The sequence below is a fragment of the Schistocerca gregaria genome, chromosome 5 (genome assembly GCF_023897955.1).
Source record: "Schistocerca gregaria isolate iqSchGreg1 chromosome 5, iqSchGreg1.2, whole genome shotgun sequence".
In the NCBI taxonomy this organism is placed as follows: Eukaryota; Metazoa; Arthropoda; class Insecta; order Orthoptera; family Acrididae; genus Schistocerca; species Schistocerca gregaria.
In genome coordinates, this window is record NC_064924.1 from 51,374,438 (window position 1) to 51,398,811 (window position 24,374).

The 24,374-nt window shown below is 44.8% G+C and overlaps 1 protein-coding gene across 1 annotated transcript in view; it reads left to right on the forward strand.

The window, feature by feature from the left end:
• The first annotated feature begins 2,233 nt into the window (after positions 1-2,233).
• LOC126272584 (putative phosphatidate phosphatase) overlaps positions 2,234-24,374 on the forward strand; it is a 337,576-nt gene continuing 315,435 nt past the window's right edge. Inside the window, exon 1 of the mRNA XM_049975510.1 lies at positions 2,234-2,387. The gene's annotated coding sequence lies outside the window, so the exon portion shown is untranslated. The remainder of the gene's footprint in view (positions 2,388-24,374) is intronic.

The following is a 24,374-nucleotide window of genomic DNA, read 5'->3' on the forward strand; positions in this document are numbered from 1 at the left end:
AATTACTGTTATTTATTAATTATTCGTTTACTCACACAACACTTTGTCAGGCAACCAAAGTGTCACAGCTTTGGGATTTTTGGGGGTGGCAGGAGCATTCTGCAACAAAGAACAGTGGACACGAAGTGTTACGAATAGTGCCGCCTTCGAACGATTAGTGCTTGTCGTCTGGTGGCTGACTTACGGCACCTTCACCATAGCTATTCCATCGGGGGCTCATAACATACTGATTTGTGAAGGTTACCAATGAAAATAAGACAGGAATATCTACGACCCGAGGTGCTGCCCCACAACGTTAATGTTGGTTCTGGAAGAAAAAACTTGGTCACCTCTGCGTTAGAAGCTCTTGTTTTTCACATTAAGAAATTAATAAGTTCTCACTTCTGTATTCACTGGCTTGCTGCATTGTGTATGTCGTTCGTAATAGCAAAGAGATTGCAATAGGAGAGAGATGCGTTTCCACAGTAGTGTGGTGTGTGTACTGTAAGACCTTCGGTACATACACCATCAGGTTATTTGACTTGTCGCTCTAACGAAGTAGGCGTGTGTCAGCGATGTGTCTGGTGGTCTTATCGTGGCGTGTTTATCTTCTGCCGTTAGGTCAGACGATAGAAATGCCAGTTTCACGATTAGAGTAGCAAATTGACGGTGACCAACTTTAAACAGAACTCGATTAATTTTCACACACATTTATTAAGATAATAAAAATCATGAATCTTACTTAACTTGATTCTGGACGATATTTACAACTGACAATCTGAAGTTCCTTTGGTCTTGGTACGTTAATCTTATTCTGACATATCTCTGATACCTGAGAAAGTGTCTATTCATTTATCTTCATGGCTATCTACAGGAATATGATAATCGTATTAGGTGCAGAGTGAAACTTGACTACAGACTAATGCAGACTGATGCAGACTGACTAATCGGAGGTCTGTACACTCGTTATAAAACCTCGCGCGGTCAGGTATCACTGCGCGAGTGTGATCCGCGAGGAGAAAAGGTTCTACTTTAGCAGCAATGTCATTGGCTGCGTTAGATATTAATACGCGGATCGGCGGAAGCAGAATTTGGTCCGTCTCTATGGCAGCGCCATCTCGTAGTGCGGAGACGGACGACTGCTGCGCCTGCGCTGTTGTGCTTAACAGGGCGCGCTCTAGTGGGAAAGTTGTGTACGCGCTGACTACGCGGAACTGTGTACACAACAAGTAGTAAGGACGAACAAGTGCTGATTGCTCGTGTGTGACTTTTATAGCCCATGTTTACTGGACAGTGTTTTTGTTTTGGTCCGTACTACCTCCCATCAAAATATGGTTTACTTTTTTTTTAAAGAAAGCCTTGTATTTAACATACTTTTGGACAACAGGGTTGTGGAGATGAAGCAGCGATCAGTATGATTAATGAATTATTCAAAAATAGTCTTAATAGATTTATTATTGTTATACCGCCAACCGGTTCCAACCCGATGTAGGGGTCAAAAAATGGCTCTGAGCACTATGGGACGTAACAGGTGAGGTCATCAGTCCCCTAGAACTTAGAACTACTTAAACCTAACTAACCTAAGGACATCAGACACATCCATGCCCGAGGCAGGATTCGAACCTGCGACCGTAGCGGTCGCGCGGTTCCAGACTGTATTGCGTAGAACCGCTCGGCCATTCCGGCCGGCGTAGGGGTCATCTTCTGGGTGTTTGCACCATTGGTCGACTGCTGGTGATGTGACTCCTGTCTACATAACGGCAGGAAACTATGCCAACCCTACGTCGGGTTGAAACCGGTTGGCGGTTTAATAATAATAATAAATGCAATTAAGAATAATTGACTTGTATTTAACGTTTCAAGAGACACTCGAGGCTATAAGAGTTTAAAGGTTTCAATCCGTACATGAGAAATTGTCGGTCAAAAATGGGCGTCCCTTGACATGGACGGACTTGCGTCAGCGGCGGTCCCCGCGTCACGTCCGCCCCCGCGCCGCTTAATGCAGGTAGCGGCGGCCGCCGCCGGTGACGGAAACGGCGTCGGAGGCGGCCCACGCACACACCACATGAAAGCGGCGCCGCACAGCCTCGCGTTGGCGGCAGATCAGCTGGGTGCGTGCGACGTCACGGCTGCACTCCCCCCCTACTTCGCATCCCCTGCCCGACGCGCGACTTGTGATAAGACTGGTGCCGTCGCGCATGCGCAGCGGCACGTCTCCGGCGGCCCGCGCCCTCGGCGGTGCCGCCGTCAGTAGGCGTTCCTGGCCGCTGCGCGCCGCCACAGCAGCCAGCAGCCAGCAGCCAGCAGCCAGACACCACCGGCCGGAGCCGCACACACCCCTCCGTGGACGGAGGCTGGCGCGCCGACGCCGGCAGCGGCCCCGTTGGTGCCACCTCCCGGACACAGAGGTAAGGCGTGTGGCGGAGGGTTCTTTGTGTTCCACTGTCACTTCCACCCTTTCAACAGTGCCTTTGCTGAACTTGTGGGTAGTACGCCACGACGAATACAGGCATGCATCAATGCAAGAGGACGTGCTACTGGGTATTAGAGGTACCGGTGTGTATAGCAATCTGGACCACCACCTATGAAGCTCTCGCTGAATGGCGGTACAACATGCAATGTGTGGTTTTCATGAGCAACAAAAAGGGTACAAATGATGTTTATGTTGATCTATATTCCAATTTTCTGTACAGGTTCAGTAACTCTCAAAACCGAGGTGATGCAAAAAAACATTTTTTGATGTGTGTATATACTTGAAGTATATAGACGTAGAATTGTAATAAAGTTTGTTTAACTTAAAAAGCTTTAACGGTTGTCACATGAAAAATTCGGAGGTATTGCTTTTCAGGACGCCTTCGTTTATAAATTACCTAGTGGATAAAGCTAGAAACTCAATGAGCTTGTTCGCTTACAATGTTGTCGTGTATCGGAAGTTGAAACAGAAAACTACTGCGAAATGCAGGAAGCCCTGCAGGGGATCGGAGGTTGGTGCATCCACTGTGAGTTGACCAAATGGTTCAAACGGCTCTGAGTACTATCAGTTATCAGTCCATTAGAACTTAGAACTACTTAAACCTAACTATCCTAAGGACATCACACACATCCATGCCCGAGGCAGGATTCGAACCGTAGCGGTCGCGCTGTTCCAGACTGTAGCGCCTAGAACCGCCGGCGTGAGTTGACCCTAAAACTAAAAAATGATAACATGTTATTAATTAATACATTGTTCCATTGTCATATTGGTGATAAATCAATGGAAAGAGCAACAAAGGTGGAATACCTACTGGTATTCGGCAGGAACTACCTAAAATCAAATGACCACAAAAACTAATTGTACGAAAAACAGATGCCAGGTTGACATTAATTGAAAGAATCTTACGATATTGTAGCTGAACGACGAAAGAACGTGCATATATAACATTTGTTCGACCGATTTTGGACTACTGTCCGACAGTCTGGAGCTCTTACCCCGTTTGGCCAGTAGATGAGAGACATACAAAGAGAGAAGATACAACAAAGACTTGTGAAATCCGTCACATATTTGCTTAGTATACGCTAGAGTGGTAGAAAACACTCAGCAAACTCCAATTGTAGAAGATAAAAGAGCTGCGTTGTCCATAATGGACAGACTTGCTATTGAAATTCCAATAGTGTACGTTTCAAGAAGAAGCGACAGCTTATTATTTTTTGCCACCTACCTTTGGTAAAAAGACAACAATGCAAAAATCAGAGAAATTAGTGTCCCTACAGAGGCGTTCCGACAGGCGTTTTCCCCACGATCCATTTACTAATGGAACAGCGATCAGGGTAATTAATGACAGCCTACCAGAAGTCTCCTCCACTACACACCGTCAGGTAGCTGGCAGAGTGTAGCTGTGAACATAGACCTATCTTATCTATAAAGCGATATCAAAAGTCATTTTCGTGTAATTGGTTTTTAAGAAGGCTGCATGAGCACCATTCTTAAATTCCGATAACGTGTGATACTCTGAAGCGCCAAACACACTGTTACAGGCATGCATTTTAAAATAAAGACACACGTAAACAGACAGAGTACGGTAATGCTGTCGGCAACGCCTATATAAAACAACAAATGTCTGGTGCAGTTCATAGATGGGTTACTTTTGCTACAATGGCAGGCTATCAAGACTTAAGTGAGTTTGAACGTGGTATTATCGTCGGCGCACGAGCGATTGGGCACAGCATCTCCGACATAGTGATGAAGTGAGGACTTTCCCGTACGACCATTTCAAGAGTGTACCGTAAATATCAGGGATCTGGTAAAACATCAAATCTCCGATATCGCTGCGACCGGAAAAAGATCATGCAAGGACGGGACCAACGACCACTGAGGAGAATAATTCAATATGACAAAAGTGCAATCCTTCCGCAAATTGCTGCAGGTTTCAATGCTGGGACATCGAGAAGTGTCAGCGTGCGATCCATTCAACGAAACATCATCGATATGATGGAGCCGAAGGTCCATTCGTGTGCTCTTGATGACTGCACGACACAAAGCTTTAAACCTCGCCTGGACCAGTCAACACCGACAATGGACTGTTGATGATTGGAAACATGTTGTCTGGTCGAACGAGTCTCGTTTAAATTCTATCGAGCGGATGGATGTGTATGGGTATGGAGACAACCTCATGAATCTATGGATACTGTTTGTCATCAGGGGACTGTTCAGCTGGGAGAGGCTCTGTAATGGTGTGGGGCGTGTGCAGTTGGAGTGGTATGGGAACCCAGTTACGTCTATATACAGCTGACAGGTGACACGTACGTAAGCATCCCGTCTGATCACCTGCATACATTCATGTCCATTGTGCATTCCGACGGACTTGGGCAATTCCAGCAGGACAATGCGACACCCCACACGTCCGTAATTTGCTCCAGGAACACTCTTCTGAGTTAAAAACACTTCCGCTGGTTTCCATGCTCCCCAGACATGAACTTTATTGGGCTTATGTAGAATGCTTGCAAGATGCTGTTCAGAAGAGATCTCCAACTTGCAGGATTCATGGTGTCAGTTCCCTCCAGCTCTACTTCAGACATTATTCGAATCCTTGCCACGTCGTGCTGCGGTACTTCTGCGTGCTCGCGGGGGCCCCACACGATATTAGGCACGTGTACCGGTTTCTTTAGCTCTTCAGTGTATTATACTGAATATTGATTGACAAATATACTTAAATCAACATTTTGTGTAAATTATATCACAGCATTATTAGTGGTAATGTTACGGAAAATAAATACAAACGATGACAGTAGTCTTTTGGTGATTTTAAACACTATTTAGGTCTAGTTTAACGAATAGTAAATAATCGTAATAATAAAAGTATCTAGAACTAGAAGCTAGATTACAGAGGAAGCACGACAAAAGGAAGTTATCAGTAGCAAATAGGTTGAAATGGTTCGAATGCCTTTGAGCACTATGGGACTTAACTTCTGAGGTCATCAGTCCCCTAGAACTTAGAACTACTTAAACCTAACTAACCTAAGGACATCACACACATCCATGCCCGAGGCAGGACTCAAATCTGCGACAGTAGCGGTCGCGCGGTTCTAGACTGTAGCGCCTAGAACCACTCGGCCACATCGGACGGCGCAAATAGGTGAAGCTGGGAAAGATTTCTTAGGTGAAAGAGCTCTACTAACATCAGCTATTGATGTGGAAATGAGGAAGAAGTTTCTGAAAGCGTACATCTGTGGCATATCACCGTATAGACATAACAGGACCTCAAATGTGGTGCTATCGGAGAATGTAAGACCTGGTGGTTAGATGAGGTACAAAATGTCGATGCGCTAAAAGTAATATGTTGGGTAAGAAGTCTGTAGAAGATCCTTTCGAGGAAAAGGTAAAGGTTCTAAGACGTTGTGTGAACCTCATGATGGGAGGGGTAGAAGAAGTAGGGAAAAACAGTTAGGGCAGGCAAAGATTAGTACAAGACTGGAAAATGTGGAAAGCAGAATCAGAGCAGTCGAAAGATTGGTGGGAGTAGGCTGAACGGACAGGCAAGATATAAGGACGTAAGTGACGTAATTTTCAGGAAAGAAAGAAAATGTGCTACGACGAGAAGTGGAGAGAAAGAAACCGGAAGCTTAACTAAAGACGAAATAGGAGTATTCTTCGCCGCTAAATTGCTCGAAAATTAAACTTCTTCACCGACTATTGCCGTGTGTCGGGCCCGAGCTCGAACAGCGAACAGTCGTCTGCAGAATGTAAAATTCGTTCTGGAAAATTTATTCTGTCAGAAAATGTTTTTTATCCACTATTATGGCGATGTTGCCGTGATTATATCAGAAACTGCTTCAGCGGCGAGGGGAGGTGATGCTGCAAAGTTGCCGATCACCAACACTTGGCACTAATGTTCTGAGTTCAACCGCTAAACGCGATCCGCCCATGGGGATGGGACGTTAAGCGCGGCAGCTCCCTTGATTCTATTTGAAACAAGTAAGCTACGTTCCAGAACCGGTATCAACAATACTGCACGACGCTATACGCGACTCACTTATCGACCCACAGAAAGTTAAAATTAAGGAATCTGAAGTGTCAACCACCGAAGTGGCATCAGTTAGAAAGTCACACTTTTCCGTTAATCCATTTATTGATCCAATTACTGCTGCTGCCGTAATTATCAATACCCAACAGAAGACTGTTCATGCAAACTGAGGATCCAAAGTAACTGGTACATCTGTCTAAAATCGTGTAGGACCCCAGCGAGCACGCAAATGTGCAGCAACACATCTTAGCATGGACTCCACTAACGTCTGAAGTAGTGCTGGAGAGAACTGACACCATGAATCCTACAGGACTGTCCATAAATCCGTAAGAGTACACGGAGGTGGAGGGAGATCTCTTCGGAACAGTACTTGCAAGGCATCCCAGATAAGCTCAACAATGTTCATGACTGGGGAGTTTTGTGGCCAGCGGAAGTGTCTACACTCAGAAGAGTTTTCCTGGAGCCACACTGTAGCAATTCTGGACATGCTGGGTGTCGCATGTCATGCTGGATTTGCTCAAGTCAGACGGAAAGCACAATGGACATTTATGGATGCAGGTGATCAGACAGGATGCTTACGTACGTGTCACATGTCACGAGTCGTAACTAGACGTATCAGGGATCCCATATCACTCCAACTGCACATGCCCCCCACACCATTACAGAGGCTCCTCCAGCTTGAACAATCCCCTGCTGATATGCAGGGTCCATAGATTCATGTGGTTGTCTCCATACCCGTACACGTCCATCCGCTCGATACAATTTGAAACGACACTCTTCCGACCAGGCAACATGTTTCCAGTCCTATGCCGATGTTGATGGTCCCAGGAGAGGCTTAATTTTTTGTGTCGTTCAGTCATCAAGGGAATACGAGTGGGCCTTTGAATCCGAAAGCCCATATCGATGATGTTTCGTTCAGTTGCTCGCACGCTGACACTTGCTGATGGCCCACCATTGAAACCTGCAGCAATTTGCGGGAGGGTTGCACATCTAAATCACGTTGAACGATTCTCTTCGGTCATCGTTGGTCCCGTTCTTCCAGGATCTTTTTCTGGCTGCAGCGATGTCGGAGATTTGATGTTTTACCGGATTCCTGATATTTACGGTACACTCTTGAAAATGTCGTACGGAAAAATACCCACTTGCTCGTTACCTCGTAGATGCTGTGTCCCATCGCTCATGCGCCGACTATAACACCAAGCTGAAACTCACTTAACTCTTGATAACATGTCTTTGTACCAGCAGTAACCGATCTAATAAGTGTGCCAGACACTTTTAGCCATATATAGGCTTAGCCGACCGCAGCACAGTATTCTGTCTGTTTACATTTCTTTTTATTTGAATACGCATGCCTATACGCTGTTTCTTTCGCACTTTAGTGTATTACACAAATGAAGACTAATAATTTGTGCAGAAATGTTCAATATGTTACCTAACTATGATTGTGCTGTACGAAAATATCGCCAGTTAATTTTTGATTCAGTTCTAGTTCGTGAATTAAAATTATATTTCATGTTATTCAGTTTATATAATCGAATTTGTAAGTGATCTCAGCTGGACTGCTATTGATGTTAATCAATATAATAAAAGATCAGTGATAATTCGAACGAAATTCTCTAATGACTTCTACGCTGCTTTAAAACCGCAATATATTTTTTGTCTTTTGCCCCGTATTTTACGTCTGTTCTTCTCATAACAGGTTTATTTCCATTTTATGTGTTAGATATTTCGTTTCTGCTTTTTTTTCCACTTTCTATTTACTTCATTTCTAAGCGGCCCCTGTTGGTGGGCTGTCGCTTGTATAGTTGGTATTGATCTATTCCCTTCCCTCATTTGTAATGTGAAGTGTATTTCTTAAGCTATCCACTGCTGGCTTCATTTCGCGTCGTTTGCATTGACGTATTTCGTTCTCTCGTTAGTAATGTGAAGTATTTCTTCAGTTATCCATGGCTGTTGCTTCTCCGGTTTGGTTTATCCTCGGGTAGGCTCAAAGACCTTAATTACTTACTTGTTTGTCACATTTCATAAATATTCCAGTAAACGACCGTTAAGTGTTTTACCTTGTTCAGTGGTCACTTATGCAGACATTTTTGACTTTCATGATGTTATTTTCTCCCCTTCAATAATTCACTTTTTCGTGGGCCGCTGAGCGAGGGGACCCTTGGAGGGAGGGGGGGAGGGGGGGGAGGGGGGGAGGAGTGGAACACTGTACTGCATTTCTATTTAAATTTCGTTTGAGGAAGAATTACCTTAGGTTGTTTCTGCTGTTGTCATCAGTCCAGAGGCTTGTTTACTTCACTCTCCATACTATTCTACATAAGTATTGAACCCTACATTCATCTGCACCTGTATTCAGGCCGTAGTTCCGCTCTACATTTTTTTATCCTGCACACCGCCGTTAGTTAATAAATTACACTGTCCTGTCAAGCTATCCTTTCTTTTAGTCAAGTTATGCCCTTTTTGGATCAGCCCCCCCCCCCCTTCATTCGTTACTTGATCCACCTATTTAATCTTCATTTTTCTTCTGTAGCACCACATTTCAAAGGATATTCTCTTCTTGTCGGTGCTTCTACCGTCCATTTAATTTCCACATAAGACGACGCTGCAGTATTTCTTGCACTATCCATTCTTGGGGTCAGATGTTACAAAATTCAAAGTAGAACTCCCTATGCTGTCGAGGAAGAGATGACAATATCGTCAACAGGTCTTTCTGTTTTGCAACAAATACACATGGCTGGCCTCTCACATAAGGTGCAGCATGGAATCCGTCAGCCGTGGTCTTTCCTTTTCTGAAAAAATTGACATATTTCCACTTTTCCATTTTTCTGTAGCTGTTTGAGATTTATGAGCATGAGACACTTTCATCATACTGCATTTGGTGATCCTACATGCCAGCATTGACAGCACTGTTTCAGCAGCGTCTTTAAACTCAAAGATGTCAGTTGTATGCCTTGGAATTACATGGAATGGGGTCACAGCTTTAGTAGTTGACTTGTCTGTTTACTTCAACAACTTTTTTACTATTTTTAAAACCCAAGATCTCTCCTTCCATTACTATGATGTATTACTGATACAAACAAAAGTTTCCATGCAATCTGCTTACCACGTAAGTCACCACATGGGGGTGACCTTGACTCATGGCACTTGGAATTCTACTGTTTGATGCAAGGATCACGCACCGTCCAGCCCTCTGATTGCTGTGGACGTGTTAACTCGTCATGCTCTGCCACTCCCCATGTGCTGAGGGCTGGTTTAAGGGTGGCCTCTGGAATTCCCTGCAGCACCGTTGACATGTTTATGCTTCCCGTTTCGTAAGCCCTCTCACTGCTGCAGACGACTCACAATATACATAAACGACCTGGTGGATGACATCGGAAGTTCACTGAGGCTTTTTGCAGATGATGCTGTGGTGTATCGAGAGGTTGCAACAATGGAAAATTGTACTGAAATGCAGGTGGATCTGCAGCGAATTGACGCATGGTGCACGGAATGGCAATTGAATCTCAATGTAGACAAGTGTAATGTGATGCGAATACATAGAAAGATAGGTCCCTTATCATTTAGCTACAAAATAGCAGGACAGCAACTGGAAGCAGTTAATTCCATAAATTATCTGGGAGTGCGCATTGGGAGTGATTTAAAATGGAATGATCATATAAAGTTGATCGTCGGTAAAGCAGATGCCAGACTGAGATTCATTGGAAGAATCCTAAGGAAATGCAATCCGACAACAAAGGAAGTAGGTTGCAGTACGCTTGTTCGCCCACTGCTTGAATACTGCTCAGTGTGGGATCCGCATCAGATAGGGTTGATAGAAGAGATAGAGAAGATCCAACGGAGATCAGCGCGCTTCGTTACAGGATCATTTAGTAATCGCGAAAGCGTTACGGAGATACGAGATAAACTCCAGTGGAAGACTCTGCAGGAGAGACGCTCAGTAGCTCGGTACGGGCTTTTGTTAAAGTTTCGAGAACATACCTTCACCGAAGAGTCAAGCAGTATATTGCTTCCTCTTACGTATATCTCGCGAAGAGACCATGAGGATAAAATCAGAGAGATTAGAGCCCACACAGAAGCATACCGACAATCCTTCTTTCCACGTACAATACGAGACTGGAATAGAAGGGAGAACCGATAGAGGTGCTCAGGGTACCCTCCGCCACACACCGTCAGGTGGCTTGCGGAGTATGGATGTAGATGTAGATGTAGACGTAGACTATAGAAGTACTGAGGCACAGGAACCTGTGTGCTCTAAACGTGCTGACAAGCGAAGCTGAATTTCTGCACCGTTCTTTCAGGAGTTTTCACAGTTCCAGCTGAATAGTTAGAGTGTGCGTCTACTTTTGCTGCTGTCGTCCCTCACTGCAGATTTCAACTTTGCTTTGCATGTTTTTGTCAGGATCAACTTCTAGTTCTCCTTTGAGAGAACTGTCACGTCATGTAGCTGCGCAGATACAGAGATTCTACAGATACTCCCTATGAGCTACAGTGGGTGTGAATTCTCTGATGTCGGTAGCAGTGATGAGTCTTCAGTGCAATCTTGAATAAATAGTCCTCAGCACATCAGCTGATAAGCACAGTAGTTTGTACTTTCTACAAGAGGTGCTGTTGGCAGGTATTTAGAATCGGAAGAACCAGAACATGGCAGAAAAATACTTTGGAAAAGCGTACACCTTAGTGACTCTTTTGATCAGAAACAAACCGATTTCTAGCCATTAAAACACGCGTTTCGTGAGTTGATTTCAGGGCGCAAATGTCAATTCTTTCAATTCGTTAATGACTAAAGTATTTTGTCATTTTTTATGACATTCCTGTCAGAGAACCTGTTTCATTTTACAACAGACGAAACAGAAAGGTTTTACGTATACATCTAGGTAAGTCCTCGTGAATCTGTTCAGTCTCGACTGTCAAGGTGGAATGCTACTGAAATGGAGGAACTTTATTTTTTGTTGTTATTTGTCTTCTTATTGGCTCAAAAGTTGAAAATAAGTAATTATTGATCCTCATATACACTTTTAACACTCCAGTTTTCTGCGAAACTATGTCCAGAGGCCCTCTTACTTTACTCACTAATGAGCAGATGTTTGGTTTCCCGACACAGAAAGTGCGCCAGGAAACTGGACACCAACCCAAAACTTGCAACACACAGTTATGTGTTGTGCCCCGTTTCGAGACTGATCACACAAAAAAGCATTATTAATCATCGGGAACTGAAACTGATAGTTCAAATTGTTTTTCGGTTCTAAATAAATTATTTAAAAAAAAGGAAGATAAAAAAGAAACACAAAAATGCAACCAAAAAGACAATATATAAGCTATTTTTAATTTCGTCAGTGCCCAGTCCAAAGCCCGAACCAAAAAGAAGGATGGAAAATAGATGTGTACAGTGGATGTAAAAACTATTCAAACAGTTCCTTCACATGAAGTAGTTCGCTGGCGAAGGGACAGACATGGTGTTTCAGATGGCACAATATACATTTTGTACGTAATGTAATGTCACAACATACATTGAGCATGCATGTACATCTACTTACGACACGCTCAAATTATTATTACCACGTAACGTAGACAATTATATTAGGATATTACGCTTTTTGACAGTGAAATTTGCGTATGGATATCCCTGTCTGAAACCCTTTTCAGTTCGATCACTTCGCTTCTGGTCTTTCATTATTAATATTCCCTCTCGGTTCTTGTACACATCACCCGTCTTTCCTTATGGCTTTTATCCGTTTCCCTGAGAATTTCGAACATTTGCATCATATTACATTGTCTGACGCTGTCTGGTAGTCAATAAGTTCTGTTACCGTGCCCTGATTTATCTTATGTCTTGGTTTCATTATCAAGCACGAAGCCACAACTACTTCTCTGGTTCCTTTGCCTGATCGTCATCTAACACATCCTCTATTTTCTTTTCTATTCTTCTGCATAGTATTCTTCCTCGGATGCATAAGATATTAAGCCTATTGCTGTGGATTATATTTTTTCCGAGAATCAGGTCGTTTGTCTCTACACACACAGATGCTACAAATCAACTTGAATTAGTCGTTTGGTTGCCATTTCCCCCAATGATTTGAGAAATTACGATCTAATGTAATCTCTGCCTTCCGCATTATTTTATCGCTGTTAAACTATGACTAATACTGGATCCCCTATGTCTGCTATACACATCCTTATTCCCGATTCTATACGTCATCAGACGGGTTTTGCCCTTTATAGAGGCCTTCAACATACTTTTTCCACCTACCCGCTCACTCCTCTGCGTTCAACAGTGGAATTCATTTCGTAGGCTTAATGTTTATGCCTTTGGTTTTAGTTTCACCTAAGGATGTTTTGATTTTTCTGTAGGCTGAATAAGTCTGTCCGACACCTCTTTTTCAATTTCTTAGCATTTAATCTGCAGCCGTTTCGCTTTGGCCCCATGCAGTTTCTATTTCTTTCACTCCCAACTGACTTATATTACTTTACTCCTATCTCTTTACAAACATTTTTGTGCTTCCTTCCTTCGTCGATCAGTAGAAATGATTCTTCTGTTACTCAAGATTTCTTCGTAATTACCTTAATCGTTCCTATATATTTGTAAGTCCAAGTTCCGTGACTGCCTTTTTAAAATTGTATTACTTGTTATCACCATAGTATCTATAGCCTTGGATAATTTTAAACGCACCTCATCATTCCTCAGTATTTCAGCTTCTCACTTATTCATACACAGATTCTTCCGTACAACTCTCTTAATTTCAACCCACTCTTTATTGTTACTAAATTGTGATCTGTGACTATATCTGGTCCTGAGTACGTCTTACGTTCCAGTATCCGATTTACGAATCTTTGCCGGACTATGATGAAATCCATCTGGTACCTTCCTGTGCCTCCTGACATTTTCCATGTGTATCTCTTGCTTCTGATTTTTTAACAGTATATTCGCTATTACTAGCCGAGTATTGCAGAACTCTGTCACTACTAATACTGAATCCATTTTAACCCGAGACTCTCTCTTCTATTCTTTCCCCGACTACAGCTTCCAATCACTCATGGTTATTAGTTTTTCATTTCCCTTACCATACCGAACCGACACGTCCAACATCTTCATACAGTTTCTCTGTCTCTTCAGCTTCTACTTGTGTGACAGCATGAACACCTCATTTATTACTGTTGGTGTTGGTTTCCTGTTGATTATAATGGGAATGATCCTATGTCTGTTCATAGTAACTCACCCTCTGCTCTACATTTCTATTCATGACGCATCTTTCTCCCGTTACACCATTTGCTGCTGCTGTTGGTATTACACTGTATTCTTTCGACCAAAAATCCTTATGTTCTTTGCATTTTACTTCTCTGACCCCTATATCGAGGCAGAGCTGTTGCAGCTCCCATTTTAGCTATTCTAGCTTCGGTACCACATTCATAATTGTAACATTCCCCGCTCGGACGAGTAGTGTGTTACGCTTTCGTTGTCCTCTCTTCCATCCACTCTGACAAGTCCGTTGGTAGACCGCGGGTGGCTCCTTATACTAGAAGTCTTCGATCACCATTGCTTATGGTCTTTATTCAGATTTTAAGCATTGGTTGAGATTGAACCGGGGGCTCAGGACGTTTTGATTACTTGTTAAAGACGTTGCTCCTAACGAAGGTGAGTCCCTTGGTTCTATTAGTCAAATATTCATCCAGATACGTATCTACGAAGATATTCCTTAAGACAGTATCTTGGCATATAAATGTTTCGTTTGTGAACTCACCATATCAGTTTCAGAGGTTACAAGACAAGAGATCAATTTAAATGATTTCGATCAACCTATTTCTAATTCAAAGAAAAGAGCAAAAGATGATCCAGAGTCTTTAGTCCTGCACACCAAAACTGGAGGAATCTCAAAAGGCAGAAGCAACGTATATACTGAAACTGAATCGTGTGCTGGACGATATGTATGAATACTGCAGTCGGCCACTGTCGGCTTTGTTGTTCTCAGAGGACAAGGAAATCAGTTATGCAAATGTCCGCAAAATTTGCAGTGTGTTGCTACTGTGTACTAACTATTATGTTACGTACACATTGCTCTTGTCCCACCTGTGGGTGAACATCATGAATATGTATGAGTTAGCACTATGCACGTACATGCACTGACACGGGATATTGCTAAACAGGTCACCCGTTATATTGCTGCAAATGTCCCTCCAGCGGCAAAATCCTTCTTAGTTATTTCTGTCGCATGGAAGAGTTATTTTTATAATTTCATGAGTAACTCAAGGTGAGACTGTTTCATACTCGTTGCATCTACATCTATATTTACATACATACTCTGCAAGCCACCGTATCGTGTGTAGCTGAGGATACCTTGTACTACAACAACAACAACTACTACTACTACTCATATCCTTTCCTGTTCCACATGCCAGCAGTGCTAGGGAAAACCGACTGTCTACATGCCTCCGTACAAGCCCTAATTTCTCTTATATTTTCTTGGCGGTCCTTACACGAAATGCATGACGAAGGCAGTAGGACCTTTCTGCAGTCAGTCGCTAGTCCTGGTTCTCTAAATTTTGCCAACAGTGTTTCCTGAGAAGAATGTCATATTCCCTCCAAGGATTCCCTTTTGAGTTCACGAAGCATCTCTGTAATACTAGCATGTTGATCAAACTTTAACGGTAAGAAATCTAACAGCCTGACTCTGAATTGCTTCGATGTATCCCTTCAGTCGGACCTGGTGGTGATCCCAGAGACTGGAGCAGGACTCAAGAATGGGTCGCACAAGTGTTCTAGTGCGTAGTCTCCTTTGCAGAAGAGCTACACTTTCCAGTGATTCTTCTAATACACCGGAATCAACCATTCAGATTCCCTACGACGTCCTTACGCGGTCGTTCCGTTTCATATTGCTTTGCAGCGTTACGCCTGCATATTTAATCGACGTGACTCTGTGAAGCAGCACACTGCTAATGTTACATTCTAACAATACGGGATTGTTTTTCCTAGTCATCACCAAAAACTTACATTTTTCTACAGTTAGAGTAAGCTGCCATTCATCAGACTGAGTAGAAAATTTCGCGAGTCGTCTGGTGTGCTTGTACAGTCACTCAGCGACGACACCTTCCTATTCCCGTAGACTACATCGTCATCATTGGGCATTCGCGGACTGCTCCTCAGCCTTGCTCAGCATTGTTCATAATTCATGTATATACACTCCTGGAAATGGAAAAAGAACACATTGACACCGGTGTGTCAGACCCACCATACTTGCTCCGGACACTGCGAGAGGGCTGTACAAGCAATGATCACACGCACGCCACAGCGGACACACCAGGAACCGCGGTGTTGGCCGTCGAATGGTGCTAGCTGCGCAGCATTTGTGCACCGCCGCCGTCAGTGTCTGCCAGTTTGCCGTGGCATACGGAGCTCCATCGCAGTCTTTAACACTGGTAGCATGCCGCGACAGCGTGGACGTGAACCGTATGTGCAGTTGACGGACTTTGAGCGAGGGCGTATAGTGGGCATGCGGGAGGCCGGGTGGACGTACCGCCGAATTGCTCAACACGTGGGGCGTGAGGTCTCCACAGTACATCGATGTTGTCGCCAGTGGTCGGCGGAAGGTGCACGTGCCCGTCGACCTGGGACCGGACCGCAGCGACGCACGGATGCACGCCAAGACCGTAGGATCCTACGCAGTGCCGTAGGGGACCGCACCGCCACTTCCCAGCAAATTAGGGACACTGTTGCTCCTGGGGTATCGGCGAGGACCATTCGCAACCGTCTCCATGAAGCTGGCCTACGGTCCCGCACACCGTTAGGCCGTCTTCCGCTCACGCCCCAACATCGTGCAGCCCGCCTCCAGTGGTGTCGCGACAGGCGTGAATAGAGGGACGAATAGAGACGTGTCGTCTTCAGCGATGAGAGTCGCTTCTGCCTTGGTGCCAATGATGGTCGTATGCATGTTTGGCGCCGTGCAGGTGAGCGCCACAATCAGGACTGCATACGACCGAGGCACACAGGGCCAACACCTGGCATCATGGTGTGGGCAGCGATCTCCTACACTGGCCGTACACCTCTGGTGATCGTCGAGGGGACACTGAATAGTGCACGGTACATCCAAACCGTCATCGAACCCATCGTTCTACCATTCCTAGACCGGCAAGGGAACTTGCTGTTCCAACAGGACAATGCACGTCCGCATGTATCACATGCCACCCAACGTGCTCTAGAAGGTGTAAGTCAACTACCCTGGCCAGCAAGATCTCCGGATCTGTCCCCCATTGAGCATGTTTGGGACTGGATGAAGCGTCGTCTCACGCGGTCTGGACGTCCAGCACGAACGCTGGTCCAACTGAGGCGCCAGGTGGAAATGGCATGGCAAGCCGTTCCACAGGACTACATCCAGCATCTCTACGATCGTTTCCATGGGAGAATAGCAGCCTGCATTGCTGCGGAAGGTGGATATACACTGCACTAGTGCCGACATTGTGCATGCTCTGTTGCCTGTGTCTATGTGCCTGTGGTTCTGTCAGTGTGATCATGTGATGTATCTGACCCCAGGAATGTGTCAATAAAGTTTCCCCTTGCTGGGACAATGAATTCACGGTGTTCTTATTTCAATTTCCAGCAGTGTAGACAGTAACAGAGATTCCATGACACTTCTCTGGCGCACTCCTGACGATACCCTTTTATCTGACGAACACTACTCGTCGAGCAGAAGGTACTCGGTTCTATTACTGAAGAACTTACATATCTGGGAACCTATTTCCTATGCTTGTTATCTTCGTTCACCGTCCGCAATGGGGCAGAGACTCCAGTGCTCGTGCGTCATTTACGGAACGATCCTATTGATCTTCAACACAGACCAATTTCTTTTTTTCCCAACATTTCTCTTTTAATCGGAGGGAGGGACGATAGGGGGGAGATGCAGGCGGCTCGTCAGCCTTCTGTGTGGTCTGATGCAGCTCGCAGCAATTTGGTCTCCTGCGCCAAATTCATCATCTCAGACTAGTCCTCTATGACTCCCTCTAATAAGATATGGTCTTCCCCGTATTCCCTGTTCTATTACAGAAGCCCCCATCATTTTGTCCATTCCAGTCAGTAGACGACTCTGTGAACAGGATCCTCATTTCTTACCTCATCTGTCCACTTTATTTTCCACATTTTTCCACAGTTTCGAATCTCACATGCTTCGATTTTATTCTTTTCAGATTAAAATACCGAAACCTGACAATTCTTATTGTCTTAAATTTAGTTCATAAACTTTGAATTGGCTCGTATTTAATTATGTGTATCGTGTGTGATGAGTCTGCTCGGTGTTACAGAATGTGAAACGTCAATAGCGCATCGCCTAATCTGTCCATTGTACGCAAAGTACAACATCAGTACAGCAAAGCAAGTTATTCAGCTGAAACTATGTGGTTCCAGAGACCTTTTCAAGTCTCAAACATCTATGAGGTATTGTGAGTGTGCGGGTTTTATGTTGTCAAGTTGCACAATGGATTGATTCAACAAGTACACTTTGGCTCCTGCAAGAAACAATTTCCCCCTCACACTAATAGAGAAGTCAGACAGACGATCCTAATGTACCAACAAGAACTGCTTGAAAACCATTCAGCAAAAAATATCTTCTGGAGTCGTCCGCTGTAAAAAAAAAAGACACACAAATATTCTATACTCTTACGTAACTAGTGGAATACTTGGGTACTGGAGTATTGCTAGTTAGTGCAAGAAAAACATTAATCGATCGAAAAATGTTATTTATTGCAAAAAAATTCTGAGAAATCAAGTGAAACTTTTACTTATAAATTAATAAATTTCTGGGTTCTTTTCGGAACTGGAGATTGCCTCTTATGGATAGGAAAGCTATTATTTTTACGAAGTATGGAAATTTTCTTTTCTCCCTTTTCTTTAAGAATGTTATTTACTTAGCAGAATGGCTGTCGTGTGAGAAATGTAATGGAGTGTACTGTTATGGAGGACATATACTATTGCACACAACACCGTGAGCTGTGACGACTTCTGCCTGCATCGCTCGCTGCTGACAAATAACCCAACTATCTCTTTCTATCTGGATTGACCTTCACCAATCAAACTCTTCCTACGCCCCTAGGCTAACTATTGGCGTGGTACACCGGTCACATAACCAGTCCACCGTGATGCCACTCAATACTCGCTCGCAGGAGTTTAACTACACTCCTGGAAATTGAAATAAGAACACCGTGAATTCATTGTCCCAGCAAGGGGAAACTTTATTGACACATTCCTGGGGTCAGATACATCACATGATCACACTGACAGAACCACAGGCACATAGACACAGGCAACAGAGCATGCACAATGTCGGCACTAGTACAGTGTATATCCACCTTTCGCAGCAATGCAGGCTGCTCTTCTCCCATGGAGACGATCGTAGAGATGCTGGATGTAGTCCTGTGGAACGGCTTGCCATGCCATTTCCACCTGGCGCCTCAGTTGGGCCAGCGTTCGTGCTGGACGTGCAGACCGCGTGAGACGACGCTTCATCCAGTCCCAAACATGCTCAATGGGGGACAGATCCGGAGATCTTGCTGGCCAGGGTAGTTGACTTACACCTTCTAGAGCACGTTGGGTGGCATGGGATACATGCAGACGTGCATTGTCCTGTTGGAACAGCAAGTTCCCTTGCCGGTCTAGGAATGGTAGAACGAGTGTAGTACTCTGTCCGTGTTCACACCGCACAATAAGTGTGGCAGCCAACACAGTGAACAATGCTTAATCGCGAGCGACTCAATAGAGAGTATCACTCCGATTCGCTAATGACAGAGGTGCTCTGCCAGTGAAGTACTGAGGAGAGACTTTGTTCCTCGCTCTTTGTGTACACATACGAGCGCACTAGCTGTCGTTAAGTGTTCCCGCTCCAAGAGCGACAACAGAACGGTTACTTTTTCTGGAAAAGTTGCAAGGGTATATCATTCTCTGTCTTCTCTCACTCCTCTGGCTCTCTTTGCAACAGAAATATTCCGCCAATCAGCGTTGCTCTTTTAAATGGGAGAATGACGTTTCCTTTAAGTCGATCAATGCGGAAATATGTACCATCTCTGTTAGGCGTATAATGTCCTCCTGTGAGAACTCCATAACTACGCAGTCGGTCCATGAAAAAATGCGTCTTCAGGGCGCTCCCACACAATGTAGGGGTATTTGCTTTTAAGTCTCACGGGGTCGTTATCCCTTCACTCTGGCAAAAGCTATCCTCTCTCTGGGCGGTCGCTCAGGCCAAAGTAGGTATGTTGACTCACCCCTCTGAAGGAACTGGCCTCCCAGTGCGATGGTTGCCTCTTTAGAACGAAAATTCCTGTGGCCGTCATGTAGTGTACGCCAGCCTTGACTTTTTCAACTTCAGTGCTCACTTGCCATTTACTTATTAGATTTGCATATTGCTCACATGAATTCCTACAAAATTAACTCTACCTTATCGAGTTTGGGGTCGAATGAAGCGTCTTGATGTGCAGAATACGAGAATACGACTGTGAGGACGGAATATGTAAGAAATGAAGGTGAGGAGATCAGGCCACCTTACAGTATACTTTCACACTGAAGTGATGAATGAAAGTATTTACCAACGCGAGGATTCGAACCTGGGTCGTCTGCTCACTAGAAACATGGGCGAACTACCATGCCACTCTGCAGCTGTGGCTTTGCACAATTGCGTCGACTTCACTAACACGCCTCCCTCCTCACTCCAAATTCCCATTCACATATCAGCCTTCTAAATTCGAACAGCATAGGTGAGGCTGTCAAATTGTATTGCAAATAGCATCTCAGCATCGAATGAAATGGGTGGGTCCTGCCTGAAACCCAGGTTATGTGCGTTAATTTTTGAGATTTGGAAAGGTATCTGGAACCATATAGCTTCATTTGATTAAAGCACCTGTGCCTGGGTTTCGTTCGATGCTGAGGTGCTATATCAGTACAGCTCGGGAGCCTCTGTGATGCTCTTCTACTTTAGGGGAAATATAAGATGGGCTGCGGTGTGAATGGGAATTTGGATTGAGGGGTGAGGCATGCTAGGGTAGTCAATGCAGCTGCGTAAAGCCACTGTGCCAGGGTGGCGTAGTGGTTAGCGCATCTGCCTAGTGAACAGCAGACCTGGGTTCGAATTCTAGCCTCGGTACAAATTGTTGTTCGTCACTTCATTCTGTATATATACATCATACGATGTTCTATTTGTTCATTTTACTGGTCGACTAACCAGGAAAGTTGTAGGGCAGTTTTAGGATCTTGAAACTGAAGTCAAGTCTGGGTTTAAGAGAATTTTAGATACTCTTACGTTCCACAAAAATTAATCACGAAGCATCAAAGATAATAATATTAACTGAGCTACGAATTGGGCTGACAAAAATTGACGCTAACCCTGTGGGATCTAAGAAACGAAATGAAGACTCCATAGAGAAAGTAGCACCAAAATGTCCTAATCTGTACAGCGCAGTGAGACAAGATTAAAATTCCATACAAACTTTAAATAAGCCAGGAATTCAGGATTCATATACAGAACACGTGGGAAGGCAGCTGCTCAGATTACGGATCGCGCTACCTCAGACTGGCAAAAGTTCCAATCGCACCACAATCAACTCAGAGATGGGACGCAGATGTCTGTGAATGCTCTGACGTTGTGCCCTCATTTATCCCATTCCAAAACAACTGAAACATATTTTGATCAGCTTCTAAAAAGCTCGATTACTCAAACACTCATGAAAATATATAGGTGGATTTAACCCTTGCTATCAAGGAAATTGAAGAAGTGATTGAAACCTTATAAAGCTGGTGTACAAGACTATCCCAGCAGAACTTTTGAAGTGCTCTTATAAAAAAAGAGCTAAAATTAATCTTTAAGAATACCTGGAAAGCACAAGGTGGCCTCGATACATCCACTACACAACAAAGGCAATAAACAAAATACGGCACTGCAGTGCCTGTGTTGGTAAGAAGTATGATTGGCATTTCTTCGTCCTACTTAACAAGACAGGCAATCCAATATCGCATCTACCCACCGATACCAGACAGCGACTGTCAATTAAAATTTCCTCCATCTGTACGGAAATTAAATTATATGTTGGAGTGCAGGTTGTGACGCGTGAACGACGACATATGATGTTTGCTTATGCCTGTGAGTCGCGCACGGACAGCCAAAGAGGTTAAGGCGACCGATCGCATTAAGCGGAAAACAGAGGTTTGAGTTCTGGTCCGGCAAAAATTTTCATTATCATCATTCCACACACAGCTGGTGGTTGTCCATATTCGCAACTGCGAATACAATTCATGGTTTTCATGTAATAAATAAGATGTAAACAACTACAGAGGGATTTCTTTGCAACAAGTTACATACAAAATATTTTCCAAGATTACACTAAACAGAGCAGAAACAATACTGTAGAGTAATTTAGGTGAATATCAAAGTGACTATAAGAAGGGAAGATTATGTTCTGAACCATATTTAATCTGAAGTCAATCATCTGTCGCACATTACTCAAATCATAAGATGTTTGTTAATTTATAAAAGGGCCACTGATTCATTTTGATAGAAACTAAATATAAAATAAAATCCTATGAGCAGAAGCATGTCGATGCACCTTTCATGTTCCTAGAACATTTCGCCGAAGTGGGCAGCAGAAAAAGGTAAAACGGATACTAAAGATTTACGCGTAAAATATGAAGGTTTTATTAACTGTCCTGCACATAACGCGCGATAGGCCGGTAGTTAAGCGCAGACAGTGGCAATCTGTCGGTTCAGGTTCAATTCCTGCTGCTGCTATAATTCTTTTTTTCATTTTATGTTATTTATCCCACTGTTAAACGATTAATTGTAAAACTTTAATATTATTTAAGCTGTTCAATTTATATGCGTAAAATTAATATATTCAATTTACTTACGATTACTAACGTTGTAAGTCAAAAGGCTATAGGCCATCAAATTGTGGCACAATGATAAAATTTTCACTAGCCGCCACTGAAGGAGACAGTGCAAGGAACACTAGCTCGACCCCTTCTTGAGTACTGCTCGAGTGCTTGGGATCCGTACCAAGTTAGATTAAAGGAACACCTCTAAGCAGTTGAGAGCCATGTTGCTAGATCTGTTACCTCTAGGTTCTATCAACACGTGCGTAATACGGAGATACTTTGTGAAATCAAATGGGAAACCCTGGACGTAAGACGACGCTCTTTTCGCGAAACACTGTTGCGAGAATTTAGACAACCAGCATTTGTGACTGTTGCCGTCAACGTACATTTCGCCTAAGGATCGCGAAGACAACAGAAATCAGGGCTCTTATGAAGGCCATATGAACAGTCGTTTTACCCTCGGACCATTTGCGGAGTGGAACGGGAAAGGGAAAGGGAATGATGAATAGCACTAAGTACCAGCCGCCATGGACCATATAGTGGCTGGCCCCGAATGTACTCTATATACACTCCTGGAAATTGAAATAAGAACACCGTGAATTCATTGTCCCAGGAAGGGGAAACTTTATTGACACATTCCTGGGGTCAGATACATCACATGATCACACTGACAGAACCACAGCCACATAGACACAGGCAACTGAGCATGCACAATGTCGGCACTAGTACAGTGTATATCCACCTTTCGCAGCAATGCAGGCTGCTATTCTCCCATGGAGACGATCGTAGAGATGCTGGATGTAGTCCTGTGGAACGGCTTGCCATGCCATTTCCACCTGGCGCCTCAGTTGGACCAGCGTTCGTGCTGGACGTGCAGACCGCGTGAGACGACGCTTCACCCAGACCCAAACATGCTCAGTGGGGGACAGATCCGGAGATCTTGCTGGCCAGGGTAGTTAACTTACACCTTCTAGAGCACGTTGGGTGACACGGGATACATGCGGTCGTGCATTGTCCTGTTGGAACAGCAAGTTCCCTTGCCGGTCTAGGAATGGTAGAACGATGGGTTTGATGACGATTTGGATGCACCGTGCACTATTCAGTGTCCCCTCGACGATCACCAGAGGTGTACGGCCAGTGTAGGAGATCGCTCCCCACACCATGATGCCGGGTGTTGGCCTGTGTGCCTCGGTCGTATGCAGTCCTGATTGTGGCGCTCACCTGCACGGCGCCAAACACGCATACGACCATCATTGGCACCAAGGCAGAAGCGACTCTCGTCGCTGAAGACGACACGTCTCCATTCGTCCCTCCATTCACGCCTGTAGCGACACCACTGGAGGCGGGCTGCACGATGTTGGGGCGAGAGCGGAAGACGGCCTAACGGTGTGCGGGACCGTAGCCCAGCTTCATGGAGACGGTTGCGAATGGTCCTCGCCGATACCCCAGGAGCAACAGTGTCCCTAATTTTCTGGGAAGTGGCGGTGCGGTCCCCTACGGCACTGCGTAGGATCCTACGGTCTTGGCGAGCATCCGTGCGTCGCTGCGGTCCGGTCCCAGGTCGACGGGCACTCGCACCTTCCGCCGACCACTGGCGACAACATCGAAGTACTGTGGAGACCTCACGCCCCACGTGTTGACCAATTCGGCGGTACGTCCACCCGGCCTCCCGCATGCCCACTATACGCCCTCGCTCAAAGTCTGTCAACTGCCCATACGGGTCACGTCCACGCTGTCGCGGCATGCTACCAGTGTTAAAGACTGCGATGGAGCTCCGTACGCCACGGCAAACTGGCTGACACTGACGGCGGCGGTGCACAAATGCTGCGCGTCTAGTGCCATTCGACGGCCAACACCGCGGTTCCTGGTGTGTCCGCTGTGCCGTGCGTGTGATCATTGCCTGTACAGCCCTCTCGCAGTGTCCGGAGCAAGTATGGTGGGTCTGACACACCGGTGTCAATGTGTTCTTTTTTCCATTTCCAGGAGTGTAGATGTGGATATTATACAGTGCGTGAAACATACTGCACTGACCTGCCACCTAAATACGAGGGTAATTCCAA